Source organism: Gracilinanus agilis, chromosome 5 (assembly GCF_016433145.1).
Source record: "Gracilinanus agilis isolate LMUSP501 chromosome 5, AgileGrace, whole genome shotgun sequence".
NCBI classification, from domain to species: domain Eukaryota; kingdom Metazoa; phylum Chordata; class Mammalia; order Didelphimorphia; family Didelphidae; genus Gracilinanus; species Gracilinanus agilis.
In genome coordinates this window covers 19,922,835-19,936,177 of record NC_058134.1, presented here as the reverse complement: position 1 = coordinate 19,936,177, position 13,343 = coordinate 19,922,835, and the positions used below count along the sequence as shown (strand labels likewise).

The following is a 13,343-nucleotide window of genomic DNA, read 5'->3' as shown; positions in this document are numbered from 1 at the left end:
AGTTTCTGAGCTGGAAGGGTCCTTAGAGGGCACAGAATTTTAAGAACACAGAGTCAGAACTAAGGAGGTCCTCAAAAGCCATCTATTCCAACCCCCTCTTTTGATAGGAGAGGAAACTAAAACCTAGACATGTGAAGTCAGTCCGAATCACATGGGTAGGGATTTGACCCCAAGTCTCTGGAGAGCAGATCTGGGACTCTTCTACTACCACATTCCTTTCTCACTTCCCAGCATGCTTTCAATGAGAAGTCAGTTTGATTCAGAACTTTATTTTTTGGGCTGCTGGTTTTCATTGGGAGGTCCTTGCATGCTTGATAATTTGTAGGTTCAAATTGGCACTCAATTTGAATTCTATATTTTGAGGTCATTCAATCTAGCAGAGGTTCAGAAAAAAGCACCATTACAATTGTTATAACGATAATTATTTCTAGTAGTATTGACATGGAGAGCAAATGAGAGAGAAGAGGTAGACTGCCCAAATGGAAGGCAGATGACCTTGGGTATGATTTATCAGAATGGGTCAAAAGACCTGGGTTCAAATCTGGCCTCAGATACTTCCTAGCTATGTGACCCTGGGCAAATCACTTAATTCCCACATTGCCTAGCCCTTACCACTCTTCTGCCTTGGAACCAATACACGGTATTGATCCTAAGACAGACGGTAAAGGTTTATTAAAAAAAAAGTCTTGGGATGTGTTATTATCTGTTTTTTTTACAGATGAGGAAACTAAGGGTCAGAAAGGTAAAGTTTGTCCCAGAGAGCTAGTGGGTGTCTGAGGCAGGATTTGAACCCAGGTCTTTTCAATTTGAAGTCCAGGGTACTTTCCATTATACCATATACTCACAGGTCCAAATAGCTCTGAGATCCCAACAATGAGCTGTTTCTTCAACCACATAGATCCCAGCCTATCTGTGCCTGAGCATCTTCTGCTAGGAAGTGCAGAGGATTGAATATCAGACCTAAGTAAGGTACCAAAGCACCTGCTTCTCAAGGTTATTGTGAGGGTCAAATAAGAAAATGTATGTAAAATGTTTTGAAACCTCAACATATTATTTCACAATTAACTATGAGACTCTTATGTGGGTTCTCCCCTAAGTCCTGTCACCCTGCAGCTATGTGCTCGCTCATGGTGCCCCCTTGCTTTCTCTTCACATTGAGAGGGTAGCAATGGATTATCCACCAGTTATCCCCCACTTTGATGATAATAATAATAGCATTAATAGAAGTAGCAATATGGATACTTTTACTCCAACTTCCAGGTTTGTTTTGAGGAAAGCATTCTTCAACTGGGGGTGTCCTCTAAGGCTCTGCCTCAAGCCTTTTTTCCATTTTCTTTTCTGCTCTCTCTATTGGTCAGCTCCTCAGCTCCCATGGGTCCAACCATCCCTTTTATGCTAATGATTCCCTGATCTTACATATCCTGCCCTAGTGTCTCTCTTGAGCTCCAGCTCAGCATCATAAACTGCTTTTTTGGATATTTCCAACTGGACATTCCATAGCTTTCTCAAACTTAACTTGTCTAAAGCAGAATCCATTATTTTTCTCTCCAAGGCATTCCTTTTTCCCGCTTTAATATTTCTGCTGAGCACATACTGTCCTTTCAGTTACCCAGGTTTGTAGCCTTGGGATCACCCTTGACTCTTTACTCTTCCACTTCATCCCTTACATACAAATTAGTCATCACATCTTATTGGTTTCATCTCCATCACATCTCAAGTAGGAACCCTTGTTTCTATGTACATTCCCATTGCCCTAGTTTAGACTCTCGTCACCTCTTACTTGAACTATTATAACTGTCTTGTAATTTGTCTCACTAGCTTCAAATGCCTCTCTTCAATCCATTCTCCACATAGCTCTCAAAGTGATAGCTTTAAAGCATAAGTCTGTCCACATTACTCCTCAGCTACAGAAGCTCTGGAAGCTTCTTCTTGCTTCTAGGATAAGCATACAAACTCCTGTATTTGGTTTGTGAAGCCTTTTGCACTTGGCTCCTGCCTTCTGTTTGAGGTTTTTACACATTTCCCCCCTTTATGGATTCCATGTTCCAGACAGCCAAACCTTCTTGGTCTTCTTCCTATGAGACCATGTTGGTGAAGGCATGGCACATGTGCCCCAAAGTGCCAGAGGGGGCTGCTCTGTTTCCTCTCTCCACCATGTCTGGGGGCAATTTTCACAAGCCTGCACCTCCACCCCGCAGCCCAGTGTGAGCACCCTCCACTGTCTGGGGGTGGGTGGGGCTCAAAGGCAGCTTAAAGGTGCAGTTTGGATACTTAATCCCTAAAAGGTTTGACAACACTGCTATAGGACAATCGCACAGGTTGTCTCCTCTGCTTGGAATGTATTCCCTTCTCATTTCAGAGTCAGAGAATCCCTCACTAGAATCTAAACTGTTAACTCTTCCATGAGGCCATTTGTGGCTGCCTTCCACCACGAAGGCTGTTTTGTACTTCATTTTACATTGCTGTGTTATTTCTCCTTTAGAATGTAAGCTCCTGGAAGGTAGGGACAGTTTTATTTTTGTCTTTGTCATCCTAGAACCTATAAAAGTCAGCATCACATAATGGACAGAGGGAGAGCCACGAGGCTGAGAAGTTTCTGTTGATCTAGACAAGTAAGACTAAGTTACAGAGAAGGTGACTTCTTGCATCAAGAGGTGTTTTCTCATTCAGGGTTTCCTTTTTACAAATGAAATCACATCACTAACCCCTTTCTTCAGCACCTTGCATAGAACCTTCTAGTCAACAGGGGCCTAAAGCTTGTTGCTGTTTATCAACATAGAAGTACTATGGAAATATGAGGTGTTTCCCATGTGGGCTAAATCATGTCTCCATGCTTTTTGGAAAATATGGACAAGAAGAGACCAAGGCAAGAAGGCTGCACTCTGTAATACACCCCAGTGGCATCCTGGCTCCATTGATGCCATCCCAAGGGCCAGTACAGGGTAGTGGGCAGCATGCTGAATTTGAGTTCAAGGGACCTGAATTTGAACCCTGGCTCTGCCATTTCCTGTTTAAGTGATTCTTCTCAGGATGAAATCACTGATTCTATGATCTGGAAGGATGACATCCCAAATTTGTGCTGCTATGATTCCCATGTACGAATAGCTGTTCTTCACTTGACAGACAAAGCACTGATTAAGTGCTTCTGTGCCAGGCACTGAGCTAAGTGCCAGGGGTACAGACATAAGTCCTTGCCCTCAAGGAACTTATGCTCTTTTAAAAGATATTCATGGGGGCAGCTGGGTAGCTCAGCGGATTGAGAGCCAGGCCTAGAGACGGGAGGTCCTAGGTTCAAATCTGGCCTCAGACACTTCCCAGCTGTGTGACCCTGGGCAAGTCACTTGACCCCCATGGCCTACCCTTACCACTCTTCTGCCTTGAAGCTAATACACAGTATTGACTCCAAGACGGAAGGTGAGGGTTAAAAAAAGATGATATTCATAAGTCTCATTTAATATAATGCAAGAAATAACATTAACTCATAATATATATATTGCCCAGGTGGCTTAGGCAAAAGGAAGGAACTTACATTCGATGAGAAGAAGTTAATACTACAAGGGAATGGAGAGGAGGGGATGGCACTGACTTATTCACCATAGAAATTCTCAGCATCCCTGGAGCCCAGTAGATCTAAATAAACCCTAAAATGGGCAAAGCATTCTTATCCCCCAATTTGGTATGCATGCAATACTGATTGGTGCTTTTCTAAAGAGCAAACCCTGCTTCCTTGAGATTCTCTTTACTTGCTGATGCAGGACACAATTTTCTCCTAAGCTTGTGTTTTGATTGCTGGTTTGCCAGGTGGTTAGAGCCTCTGCCAGGCTCTTCCCTCCAGCCCTGTCCCTTTGGAAAGACCTCTTGCCTATATGTCTATCACATAAGCCCAGAACTGTTTCTGCCAAGGTCCTTCTTGGGAGGTAGGAACCAGGAGCCAGCTCAGCTGCCATAGTTCAGACTGGTGGCATTTGTGCTTACAGTTTCATCATTGTTCCCGGACTTGGTCCATCAGCCTTTTTGGTATGAGTAGAAGATAAAACCAGGAGGTGACCAAGGACAGAAATGGCAATGATGAATGTGCCTGACATCATGACGACCTCCTATTGGCTATCCAAATGGAAGGCTGGGAATCTTCTTCTTTTTTAAACTCTACCTTCCATCTTAGGATCATTACTGCATATTGGTTACAAGATGATAAGGGCTAGTCAATGGGGTTAAGTGACTTGCCCAAGGTCACACAGCTAGAAAGTGTCTAAATCCAAATTTGAATCCGGTACCTCCTGTCTCTGATCCATTGAGCCACCTAGATGCCCCCAAGTCTGTGAATATTCTTATCTCACATTTTATAACTCCTACTGACCACTCCCAAGAGAAGCATTCCTCCAACTCCAAGTGTTATACTCTCTACTCATCTCTTCTATTTCTTTTTTTAATTAATTAATCAATCAATCAATCAGTTTTTTAGCCCTTAACTTCTGTGTATTGGCTTCTTGGTGGAAGAGTGGTAAGGGTGGGCAATCAGGGTCAAGTGACTTGCCCAGGGTCACATAGCTGGGAAGTGTCTGAGGCCAGATTTGAACCCAGGACCTCCAGTATCTAGGCCTGGCTCTCAATCCAGTGAGCTACCGAGCTGCCCCGTCATCTCTTCTATTTCTCAAATAATGGCTGGTCTCTTTCCTCACTAAACTCTGGATAAACTAACCTCTTTTAATTTAACTTCATCAATCCATCAAGCATTACTCAGCTCTCACCACGTGCAAGATACTAGGCTAGACTATGGAGAGATAAGGGTAAAAGCCAAAAAGTCCCTGCTAGGGGAGGTATAGTTAGCTTAATGGCTGGGAACTGGAGTCAGGAAGACCAGGGTCCAAACCTTTCATCACTTACCACCAGTGTAATGCTGGTACTTAGTCCCTCTGTCTCAGTTTTCTCATTTGGATTTGAGTGTCCCGGAGGTCCTCCCAGCTCTAAATCTACAATCTTATGGCTCTTCCCACGGGAAGCTCACCCTTTACTGGAAGGATATAACATGGAGATAAAGAATCATTTCCCCAACCGCTTGACTAGAGACTAGAGATATTGTATCTTTAAGTTCTAAATGGAATGATGTGGAAGAGTTGCTACACAAGTAAGTAAAAACAAAAGTATACATAAAGTGATATTAAGTACTTTCAAGAGGGAAAGAGCCTACTACTTGAGATATAAAGCTATGCTTTAAGGGAACCTGTACTCTAAAACCTGGCAGCTAGGTAGTGCCATAGTGCCTAGAACTCTGAGACAAGTCAGGAAGACTCATTTTCCTGAGTTCAAATCCAGCCTCAGCCAATTACCAGCGAGGTGACCCTGGGCAAGTCACTTTACTCTGTTTGCTTCATTTTCCTCATATATAAAAAAAATGAGCTGGAGAAGGAAATGGCAAACCACTGCAGCATCTTTGCCAAGAAATCTTCGAATGGGGTCATGAAGATGTGACTGAAAAAAATTAACAGAATACCAACAACTCTAGAAGAGTGATGTCAGACTCAAATTAGGGCCACTAAACTGAGGAATGCATATTGATTAGGAAAATTACATATTACTATTATCTCTTTTATTCTATTTTTATTTTGTTAAATATTTCCCAATTTTTTTTTAGATTCTTACCTTCTATCTTAGAATCTATACTGGGTATTGCTTCTAAGGCAGAAGAGTAGTAAGGACTAGGCAATGGTGGTCAAGGACTTGTCCAGTGGCACACAAATAGGAAGTGTCTGCATCCAGATTTGAACACAGGACCTCCTGTCTCCAGGCCTGGCTCTCTATCCACTGAGTCACCTAGCTGCTCCACCTCCCCCAATTACTTAAAAAAAATTTTTTTAAACTCTTAACTTATTGGCTCACAGGTGGAAGAGTGATAAGGGTGGGCAATGGGGGTCAAGTGACTTGCCCAGGGTCACACGGCTGGGAGGTATCTGAGGCTGGATTTGAACCTAGGATCTCCCATCTCTAGACCTGACTCTCAATCCACTGAGCTACCCAGCTGCCCCCTCCCCAAATACTTTTTAATTGGATTGGGCCACACTTGGAAAGGTTGTGGGCCATGTGCATTTAATAGCTCTGCTCTAGAAGCCCTAAGTAATACTCTAATAAATCTGTTATCTCATCAATGTTGTTTCAATGATGGAAATAGCAGAGAAAACTGAGGCCCAAAGAGAGGAAGCAATTTCAAATTCAGGTGCCTGGAATCCAAAGTCAGCATGCTTTCTGCTGGCCTGCACTGCCTCTCCATAGTAGATTTTTTTTTTAAATTTTAAACCCTTAACTTCTGTGTATTGACTTATAGGTGGAAGAGTGGTAAGGGTAGGCAATGGGGGTCAAGTGACTTGCCCAGGGTCACACAGCTGGGAAGTGTTATAGTAGATAGTTTTGATGGAACCATGATTTCACTGGCATGTAAACTTCATGTACTATTTTGATTTGTTTTGTTTTTTAAAATTTTTATTTAATTAATTGATTTAGAATATTTTTCCACGGTTCCATGATTCATGTTCTTTCCCTCTCCTCTTTTACCCCCTCCCCTAGCCAACAAGCAATTCCACTGGCTTCTACATATACCTCATGAACTATTACAGATGATGGTCCCTCTGTGCCTTCTTCCCCTGGGCTACTCGTCCATATTTTCATAAGTCGTTTTAGAGATGAGAAATCTGAGGTCCAAAGAGGGAAGTGGCCCCTTTGATAGGAGGTAAGTTCCTTAAGAGCAAAGACTTTTTCATTTTTCTCTTTGCATCCCTAGAATCTAGAACATGCCTGGAACATGTTGTTATTCAGTCATTTCAGTCATGTCTGACCCTATGAGATCCCATTTTAGGTTTTTGTGTCAAATATACTAGATGGGTTGCCACTTCTTTCTCCAGCTCATTTAACAGATGAGGGAACAGAAACAAGCAGGGTTAAGTGACTTGCCCAGGATCACACAGCCACTAAGACTCTGTGGCCAGATTGGAACTCAAGGAAGATAAATCTTCCTGATTCTAGGTTGGCATTCTATCCATGCACCACTTAGCTGCCCTCTCTGGCACATGATCAAAGGTTTATAAGGACTCATGATATGGAACTGACCTTGAATCACCAATAAATGCCCTTCAGTTGACCACGGTTACCCAGGTAATAAATGCCACCAATGGCACCTGGACCAAATCGTGTATTCTTTCTAGTGTCTCCCCTCTACCATAATTTTGGAAGGGAGGGGGCTTCTGCAGTGGGCTTTCTGATGTGTGAGTGCCATTCTGCAAGATGTTGAGAGGCAGGAATGAGGAGGGGATGCCCCCCAGGCAGTGGAGAAAGAAGACCTGCGGAATATCCATTTCAGGAAATAGTTAGCAATCCAGGCTTGCTACAACAGAGAGTTTAGGGAAAGGAAATGTCTGCAAGAAGAAATTGGACCCAGGTTAGCCCCCCCACCCCCCTTGCCCCAGTTAAAGGGCCTTTAAGGCCATGCCGAGGAGTCTGTACTTTGTCCTCGACACAACAATGATGACTCCTAAAGGCGTTTGAGCAGGGAAGCAACATGGTCAGAATTTGGAATTCCTGTTTTAATTTTTCGGTACTGGAGAGTGTCCGAATCATCTGTTGGCCCCAAGGCTATGCCTTCATTTGGCTTAGAACTGAGCTCTCCCCATCTGGGTTGTCAAAACATTTGCTCACACCTGCGCTGGTACCATTGTTACCCAGGCCGATGATGTCGATCAAACTCAGCCATAGGTCGAGAAGTATTTACCTAGTATCGAGTACCCATATCAACTCTGGGCTTTCTTTCCCAGGACAAAGACGTTTCATTTTTCCCTGACAAAACGTTGTGTCAATAAGAAGACTTTTTACTGAGAATCTCCAGAAGCCAACCGGCCGAGGAACCTTCGGTCATCTGATCTGCCTGCTGAAAATCAAGTGACCACAGAGACACCCATTTGATCAAAGGGAGAAGGTGACTCACTCTCCCTTCTCCCTTTCACCCAGGCACAAAGAAACGTTCTCCAAGTTTGCTGAGAAAGCCAGAGAATACAATGGCCCGAGTCTCTCCTTCATAGCATGGCTGACCTCGTGGGATCCTGAGGGCCACTTGGCAGCCAAGACCAGGACTGGAAGAACTTGAGGACAAGAGCCAAGGAGGGCAATTTCATCCGGATTACTGTGTCCGGGCATGTGCTGGCTCGTGTTAATTATGATCTTTTGTGGAGGACACACTGGACAGGGATGCCCATTAGGAGTCCATTGCAACAGTCTAGGGTTGGTGCAATGAGGGTCTGACTAGAGAGATGGGGAAAGATGTGAGAGAGGGAAGGAAGCCTTCCAGTCAAGTCTGAATGGTCATTTGCCAGGGTTAATATATGGGATATTCCTGTTCAGGTACCAACTAGATGACTGAAGATAGATTGAGAGCTGGGAGGGATTTTAGAGTCCATTTTATCCAACCACTTTTCTTATTTTACAGATGATGAAACTGAGGCCCAAGAAGGTCCCTAAGTGACTTGCCTATAGTCATGGGGCTAGAAAGCATCAGAGAAAGGATTGAATCCTGTCCTCTGACTTGACATAGGCAGTGGTTCCCAAACTTTTTTGGCCTCCCGCCCCCTTTCCAGAAAAAATATTCCTTAGCCCCCTGGAAATGAATTTTTTAAAAATTTTAATAGCAATTAATAGGAAAGATAAATGCACCTGTGACCATCACTGCCCCCCTGAATCACTGCAGCATCCACCAGGGGGCTGTAGCGCCTACTATGGGAATCAACCCTTTTCTTTAAATTAGCTAGAACCTGAGGTGCCAATACAGACAGGTTTCCCAAAGGGTAGAGTACCTCTGGGTACCACTCTGACAACTCTTTGCCTGTAAAATGACTAATTAACCTGTTGGAAATAAAATGATTCCTTCTATTGTTGTTTCCTTTACATGTCTTAGTAGAAGATGCTGATGGGGAAGGGGGATGACAGCTCTCATTTCTGCTATGTTGTACAGGCATACTTGGTCTAATAACTTCAGGGAGAAATGTGATTTTTGACATTTCCCTTCATTTAATGGTCTGCGTTACTCTCTGAAGAATTCCGAGGCTTTCTTCTGGGTCTCTCAAGCCCATTAGGATCCAGCATCAACCCTGCTGAGTACATGACATCTGCCAAGATCAGAGCCAGAGAGGGCAGGACAGCCCACTTACCAAAAGGTCAGCCTGCCCTTCTCAAAGGAAGAACTTTGTATTCAGTGGCAGAAAGCTGAGCTGCAGTGAGGCAGGCTCAGATTTCATACTGGGATTGGGTTTTGGGGCTCCCTATATTTTGCTGCCCTATGTGGGTATTGTTCTGTTCAAATTTTTTAAGAATTCATACTGTGTAAACACCCATTTTTTCATCTTACCCTCTTCCTTTTCCTCCATCTCTCCCTCCCTTTATCTCTCCCTCTCTTCCTTTTCATCCATCTATCCATCAATTCATCTCTCCCTCTACCTCTCTCTCCCACTCTGCTTCTTCATCCATCCATTTTTCTATCTATCCATCCATGCATCCAAATATGGAACCACCCATTCAAGGTGACTTGTACACGGTCACACTTTGTAAATGTGACATTCTGGGCTTGGACCCAAGACTTATGGCTCTGAATTCCATGCTCTTTTGACTTCCCCATAGGGGGGTCTCCAAGATGGTGCTGGTAAATACAAACTTCCAAGACAGACTTCTCCAGCTTCCCAACCTTACCTGGTCTCCACAGTCGTATACCTAACAACACCCCAAGCACCTGGCCCTCTAGCTTTCTCATCTCTGACCCATCACAGCTTCACCCACCATCTTCCCTCTATTTATGCTCAGTGGATCTGGAAGTTGGGGCTATTTGAAGTGCAATAATGATGGGATCAAACCGTGCCACTCCTCCCATTCCTAGTCTCATTCTTTCAGGGCCTGAACCTCTCCTCCTGAGATTTTAAAGTGAGTCATGAATGTTTACAGAAGGAACCTTTACTCCCCATATTGAACTTGTCAATGTAGGGGCTCCGAGGCAAGGTCCTTTCCCGTTTCTAATTTTTTGGATAAATCCTAAGTTATTTCAGGATGAATTTCCTTGGTTGTAAATCACTAATTCTGGGAAAAAATGGCCCTTGTTTATTCTGAGAATTCTGGAGTCCCCGAAGATCTGCAGGAGAGCAGCTCCCAGAAGAGGGCAGAAGAGAATGTACCAGCACTCAGAAAGCCCTGGACAGGCTTCGCAGGAGACAAGAAACTAACAATTCTATAAAAACCTTTCCATGGCAGTCCTCATCCCCTACTAGTCTAGTAGTGTGTGTGTGTGTGTGTGTGTGTGTGTGTGTCTGTCTGTCTGTCTGTCTGTCTGTCTGTCTGACTTCAACCAGAAAGCATCACCCATTACTCATTCCTCCCAGCATTTACAGGAAAACATCCTCAAATGCATGCAGAGCAATTCCTCCTGCACGACTTTCAAGTGCTAGGCGTGTTTTCGTTGGAAATGCTTCCAGCTACAAAGAGCCACTCTCTACCCCGTGATTCATGTTGCTGTTGCAGGCTGCAGGTAAGGTGGGAAGGTTTTTATGAAACATTCAAGATGATAAAAATAACTCAGCTCAAGCTGGCACCTCCCTTCTTTGCTTTGAAGAAGATTTCACTAAACCAGTGACCAGCATACCACAGGCAGGAGCAGATACTGTGAAATATGCAGAGATGTGCCAGAATCTGGTTTGTTGTTGGTTTTGTTTTTGTTTTTGTTTTGTTTTTTACTAGAGGAAAAGTGTAAAGTGATCTTAAAGACTCCAAGCATTTTCCTGAAACAAAGGCTCGTCTTTTTCTTGCTGCTATTTTTTCCCTGTGGATTTTGTATGGTCCTAAGACCCGAAACAGGACAGAATGAAAGTTTAGTGTCTCTCAACAGACATATTGGAGGGTGCGGCTGGGTAGCCCAGTGGATTGAGAGTCAGGCCTAGAGACGGGAGGTCCTGGGTTCAAATCTGGCCTCAGCCACTTCCCAGCTGCGTGACCCTGGGCAAGTCACTTGACCCCCACTGCCCACCCTTAGCACTCTTCCACCAAGGAGCCAATACACAGTATTGATTCTAAGATGGAAGGTGAGGGTTTTAAAAAAATGACATTGGAGAGATGTCGGCTTGGGGGTAGGAATAATCTGCAATACACACTGATGATGAATTATACAGGAAGAAGTCAACAGACATTTAAGTGCTATGTGCCAGACATTGCACTAAGGGTTGGGTATAGGAAAATAAAAATGAAGAAGTCCCTGCCCTCAAGGAACTTACATTCAAAGTGGGGGAGATCTCATATAGACATGCATACACACACAAATATGTCTATGACACACACAAAATGAGTACAAAGTAGTTCAGGGAAGGAGGACACCAAAATCTAGGGCTGGGGGTGGAGATCAGCAAAGGCTCTGTGTCAAAGGGGGGCTTGAGTCATCTTGAAAGAAATCAGAATTTTCCAGAGGCAGAAGCGAGGAGGAAGAATGCTTCAGACATGGGGGACGCAGCCAATGCAAAAGATATTCTCAAAGTAAGATAAAAAATGTCATCAAAGAAATATAGTATCAAAGAGGGGCTGATCACACAGGGAGGATGAGGGATGGCCAATGGACAGCCCATATGTCCATTGGTATCTTCATGCTATCAAGAGAACATAAGGTGAAGTCCTCAAAAAGTCGAGTGGAGCTCCTTTGTGGCAAGCATGGGAAGGCATGGACAAGAATGACCACAGTAATCGGATGTGTTATGGTGCACATCATTGAAATCACAGGCTTGGACCAGATGATGTTAAAAATCTCTTGGAGCCTTTGACAAAATACAGCATCCATTATTATTGAAAACATTGAAAAGTATAGGAATAGAAGGACCCTTCCTAAAAATAATAAACAATATATACCTAAAACCATCAACAAACATCATATGCAATGGGGATAAATTAGAAGCCTTCCCAATAAGATCAGGAGTGAAACAAGGATGCCCATTATCACCTCTATTATTCAACATAGTAATAGAAACACTAGCAATAGCAATTAGAGAAGAAAAAGAAATTGAAGGTATCAAAATAGGCAATGAGGAGACTAAGCTATCACTCTTTGCAGATGATATGATGGTATACTTAAAAAATCCTAGAGAATCAACTAAGAGGCTGGTAGAAATAATCAACAACTTTAGCAAAGTGGCAGGATACAAAATAAATGCACATAAATCATCAGCATTTCTATACATTTCCAACACATTAGAACAGCAAGAGGTAGAAAGAGAAACACCATTTAAAATCACCCTAGACAATATAAAATACTTGGGAATCAATCTAACAAAACAAACACAGCTATTATATGAAAACAACTACAAAACACTTTCCAAACAAATAAAACTGGACCTCAACAATTGGAAAGCCATTAACTGTTCATGGGTAGGATGAGCTAACATAATAAAAATGAACATCCTACCCAAATTAATTTACCTATTTAGCGCCATACCTATCAAATTACCAAAAAACTTCTTTACTGAATTAGGAAAAACTATAACAAATTTCATTTGGAATAACAAAAGATCAAGAATATCAAAGGAAATAATGAAAAAAAAATGTGAAGGAAGCGGGCCTAGCAGTACCAGATATCAAACTATACTACAAAGCAGCAGTCATCAAAACAATATGGTACTGGCTAAGAGATAGAGAGGAGGATCAGTGGAATAGACTTGGGGTTAATGACGTCAGCAAGACAGTGTATGATAAACCCAAAGAGCCCAACTTTTGGGACAAGAATCCACTCTTTGGCAAAAACTGCTGGAAAATTTGGAAAACAATGTGGGAGAGATTAGGTTTAGATCAACATCTCACACCCTACACCAAGATAAAGTCAGAATGGGTGAATGACTTGAATATAAAGAGGGAAACTATAAATAAATTAAGTGAACACAGAATAGTATACCTGTCAGATCTCTGGGAAAGGAAAGATTTTAAAACCAAGCAAGAGTTAGAGAAAATTACAAAATGTAAATTAAATGGTTTTGATTATATTAAGCTAAAAAGCTTTTGTACAAACAAAAACAATGTAGTCAAAATCAGAAGGGAAACAACAAATTGGGAAAAAATCTTTATAACAAAAAACTCTGACAGGGGTCTAATCACTCAAATATACAAGGAGTTAAATCAATTATATAAAAAATCAAGCCATTCCCCAATTGATAAATGGGCAAGAGACATGAATAGGCAATTTTCAGGTAAAGAAATCAAAAGTATCAATAAGCACATGAGAAAGTGTTCTAAATCTCTAATAATTAGAGAAATGCAAATCAAAACAACTCTGAGGTATCACCTCACACCTAGCA

At 42.6% G+C, this 13,343-nt stretch overlaps 1 protein-coding gene across 1 annotated transcript in view; it reads right to left on the bottom strand.

Annotated features, from left to right (window-relative positions):
* CHN2 (chimerin 2) overlaps positions 1-13,343 on the bottom strand; it is a 152,039-nt gene that overhangs the window by 72,533 nt on the left and 66,163 nt on the right. The window lies entirely within an intron of this gene.